Source organism: Galeopterus variegatus, unplaced genomic scaffold, assembly GCF_000696425.1.
Source record: "Galeopterus variegatus unplaced genomic scaffold, G_variegatus-3.0.2 Scaffold5157, whole genome shotgun sequence".
NCBI classification, from domain to species: Eukaryota; Metazoa; Chordata; class Mammalia; order Dermoptera; family Cynocephalidae; genus Galeopterus; species Galeopterus variegatus.
In genome coordinates this window covers 82,250-87,255 of record NW_007731268.1, presented here as the reverse complement: position 1 = coordinate 87,255, position 5,006 = coordinate 82,250, and positions in this window count along the sequence as shown.

The window sequence follows — 5,006 nt, the reverse complement described above, 5'->3', positions numbered from 1 at the left end:
AAAGAAAGAAAGAAAGAAAGAAAGAAAGAAAGAAAGAAAGAAAGAAAGAAAGAAACCACAAAAATACATTAAACTTTCAGAAGGAGAAAACAAGCCAGTGATGGGGGTGTGGAGGAGGACGGGAGAGGATTTGGGGAGTGATAGGTCAGGTAGAGGGCATAAAGAAACATTACATTTTGTAGTAATGTACATACTAATAATAAAAATTTAAAAATAAATAAAATAAAGACACATCATACCAGAACCTGTGAGATACTGAAAAAGCAGTACTAAGAGGGAATTATATTGCAAAAACATTTACATGAAAAGAATAGACACATTTCTAACAAAGAACCTAATGTTATTCTTAAAGAACTAGATAACAAGAACAATCCATTCACAAAATTAGCCAATAGAAAGAAAGAGTTAAGGCCAGAGTAGAAATAAATAAAATAGAGACTGAAAAAATGATACAAAAGAGTGATGAAACAAAAAGTTGGTTTCTTGAGAAGATAAACAATATAGACAAACCATTAGCGAAGCTATCTAAAGAGCTAGAAGACCCAAATAACAAAAAAAAAAAAATCAGAAATGAAAAAGGAGATGTTACAACTGATTCAACAGAAATACCAAGTATCATTAGAGACTATTTAAAAGAACAATACGCCAACAAATTTGAAAACCTGGAGGAAATGAATGAATTTCTGGACACATACAAACTACTAAGACTGAACCAAGAAAAAATAGAAAACCTGAACAGACCAATAACAAGCAATGTGATTGAAGTAGTGTCCAGCCGTTTCCAAACAATGAAAAGCCCAGGAATGGATGGCTTCACTACTGAATTCTACCAGACATTTAGAGAGGAATTAATACCAATTCTCTTCGAATTATTGCAAAAAATTGAAACAGTGGCTATTCACCCAAACTCATTCTATGAGGCCATCAACACCATGATACCAAAACCAGAAAAAGATACAGAAAAAGACTTGGACAAAATTCAATACCTTTTCATGATAAAGACTCTAAGCAAATTAGGTATAGAAGGAAATTATCTCAAAACAATAAAATCCATATATGACAAACCTACTGCCAATATCATCCTGATTGGAGACAAGCTGAAATCTTCCTCAAAAATGGGAATGAGACAAAGATGTCCACTCTCACCACTCCTATTTAACATAGTATTAGAAGTAATAGCTAGAGCAATCAGGCAAGAGAAAGAAGTAAAGGGAATCCAGATTGGAAAACACAAAGTCCAACTGTTCCTGTTTGTAGATGACAGGACCCTACATATAGAAAAACCTAAAAACTCTACTAAAAAACTCTTAGAGGGGATAAACAATTTCAGTAAAGTTGCAGGATACAAAATCAACATGCAAAAATAAGTAGCTTTTTTAATACTCCAATAATAAACTAGCAGAAAAAGAAATCAAGAAAGCAAGCCCATTTACAATAGTCACCAAAAACAAACAAACACCACCACCAACAAAAAAATCTAGGAAAAAATTTAGTGAAGGAGGTGAAAGATCTCTACAATGGGAACTACAAATCACTGCTAAAATAAAGAGTGTTCCATTTCTTCTGGGCTCAGTCCTGGTAGTTTGTTTGTGCCTAGAAATTTATCATTTTCTTCCAGATTTTCATATTTATTGGCATATAGTTGTGTATAATAGTCTCTAATGATTCTTTGTATTTCTTTAGTATCATTTGTAATGTCTCCTTTTTCTTTTCTGATTTTTTGTTGTTTGAGTCTTCTTTCTTTCTTTCTTTCTTCACTTTGAAAATGGTTTGTCTATTTTATTTATCTTCTCAAAAAACCAATTTTTTGTTTCATTAATCTTTTGTAACACTTTTGGGTCTCTATTTTATTTACTTCTGCTTTGATCTTAATTATTGCTTTCTGTCTACTATTTTGGGGATTGGATTGTTCTTGTTTTTCTATTTCTTTGAGATGTAGCATTAGGCCATTTATTGGATATGTTTCTTTTTCTTTTGATGTAAGCATTTATTGCAATAAACTTCCCTCTTAGGGCTGCTTTTGAAGTATTGCACAGGTTTTGGTATGATGTGTTTTTTTTCATTAATTTCAAGAAATTTTTTTGATTTCTGGTTTACTTTCTTCTTGGACCCACAGGTCATTCAGGAGCCTGTTATTTAGTTTTAATGTCTTTGTATAGTTTCCAGAGATTTGCTTGTTATTGATTTCCAGTTTTAATCTGTTGTAGTCTGGAAAGCTTCTTGAAAGGATTTTGATTTTTTAAAATTTGCTGAGACTTGATTTGTGACCTAACATGTATTCTCTCCTGGAGAATGTTCCATGTGTGAATGAGAAGAATGTATATTCTGTAATTGTTGGTTGAAATGTTCTGTAGATGTCTGCCAGGTCCAATTGGTCTAAGGTGTAGTTTAAATCCTGTGTTTCTCTGTTGATTTGTTGCCTATATTATCTGTCCAGTGCTGACAGAGGGGTGCTCAGATCCTTCACTATTATCATATTGGAATCTGTCCTTTTCTTAAGGTCTAATAGTATTTGCTTTATATATCTGAGTGCTCCAGCAACATGGATGAGTTTGGAGATTAAGTTAAGTGAAATAAGCCAGACACCAAAAGAGAAATACTGCATGTCCCTGCTCATAAGTGAACGCTAAGAGAGGAAAGAAAGAAAGAAAGAAACAAAGAAAGAAAGATAGAAAGAACACAATAATATGCTGAACTTTCAGAAAGAGAGAACAAATCCATGTTTTCCAGAGGTCAGAAGAGGGAAAGGTGGAGGGGGATTGGGAAGATATTGGGTAAGTGACACAAAAAATGATTATGTTTTATAATAATGAATATGCTAATAGTATGCATTTGATATCACATGTTATATACATAGTAGTCAAGGATGTACCCCCAAAATATGTATAATTATTTATTCTTCAATAAAAAAGGAAAAAAGAAATCCTGCCATATCCAACAACATTGATGAGCCTGTATGACATTATGCTAAATAAAATAAACCAGTTTGGGAGTGACAAATACTGCTTGATTACACTAATGTGTTATCTAAATAATTAAACATATAGAAGCAGAGTTTAATGGTGATTTTCATAGGCTGGTGAGAGTAGGAAATAAAAATTTCCTATGCAATGCTTATAAATGTAGAGTTATAATTAAGTTCTACAGATTTGCTATATACATTGTAGCTATGGTTAACATACTGTATTGAATGCTTATGTGTACTTTTTCATTGTATGAATTTGAAAAGAGGGTAGATCTCATGCTAAAGCTTTTTACCACATTAAAAAATGCACCCAGTAAAGTAAAGTTAGAAAGATCTTTTGGCATGGTAAAAATGCTCTAAAATTGAATTGCAGAAAAAATTAAACAGCTGTGCACTTAAAATGGTGAATTTTAAAAAATGTAAAGTATGCTCAATAAAGCTCTTTCAAAAAAGATAAAAAGAAAGAAAGAAATTAGAGCAGACACAAAAGGATGGAGATGGAGACATCCCATGCTCTTGGATTGGAAGAATTAGCATTGTGAAATGTCCATACTTGCCAAAGTGATTGGCACATTCAATGTAATCCCCATCAAAATATGAATGACATTCTTCACAGAAATAGAAAAAACAATATTAACTTTCATACTTTGATACAGAGCAACAAAACATCCTGAATAACCAAAGCAATCCTGAACAAAAATAAAAAATAAAGCTGGAGACATAACACTACCTGACTTCAACTATACTGCAAAGCTATGGTAACCAAAACAACATAGTACTGGCATTAAAACAGACACTCAAACCAATGGAACAGAATAGAGAGCCCAGAAATCAACTCACATACTTACATTCAACTGATATTTGACAAGAGTGACAGGAGCATACCTTGGGGAAGGGACTGCATCTTCAAAAAATGGTGCAGGGAAAACTAGGCATCCATATGTAGAAGGATAAAGCTAGACCTGTATTTGTTACCATATAGCAAAATCAACTCAAAATGGATTAAAGACTTATATATAACACCTGAAGCCATAAAAGGAATAAAGTAAACATAGTGGAAACACTTCAGGAAGTAGGACTGGGCAAAGACTTTTGAACAAGACCCCAAAAGCACTGGCAACAAAAGAAAAAATAAACACATTGGATTATATCAAAATCAACTTACAAAAGTCAGTAGCATTTTTATACTCCAACGACAAACTAGAAGAAAAAGAAATCAGAAAAGCAAGCCCATTTACAATAGTCACCAAAACAAACAAACAAACAAAACATAAGAATAAATCTAACCAAGGAGGTGAAATATCTCCACAATGAGAACTAGAAATCACTACTGAAAGAAATTAAAGAGGCACCAAAAGATGAATTCCATGTTCATGGACTGGAAGAATCAACATAGTGAAAATGTCCATACTACCCAAAGCCATCAACAGATTCAATGTGATACCCATCAAAATACCAATGACATTCTTCACAGAAATAGAAAAATAATCCTAATATTCATATGGAACAACAAAAGACCCTGAACAGCCAAGCAGTCCTGAGTAAAACAACAATAAAGCCAAAGGCATTACACTTCCTTGCTTCAAACTATGTTACCAATCTATAGTAACCAAAACAGCATTGTACTGGCATAAAAACAGACATGTGGACCAAAGGAACAGAATGCAGAACCCAGAAATCAACCCATATATCTACAGCCAACTGATCTTGGACAAGGGCACTAAGAACATACAATGAGGAAAGGAGAAACTCTTCAATAAACGGTGATGGGAAAACTGGATATCCATTTGTAGAAGAATGGAACTTGATCTGTACCTCTCACCATATACCAAAATCAATTAAAAATGGATTAAAGACTTAAATATCAGACCTGAAACTGTAAAACTCCTAGAAGAAAACACAGGAGAAACACTCCAGGAGGTAGGACTGAGCAAAGACTTTATGAATAAGACCCCAAAAGTACAGACAACAAAACAAAACAAACAAACAAACAAAAAACAAATGGGATTAAATCAAACTAAAAAACATCTGCACAGCAAAA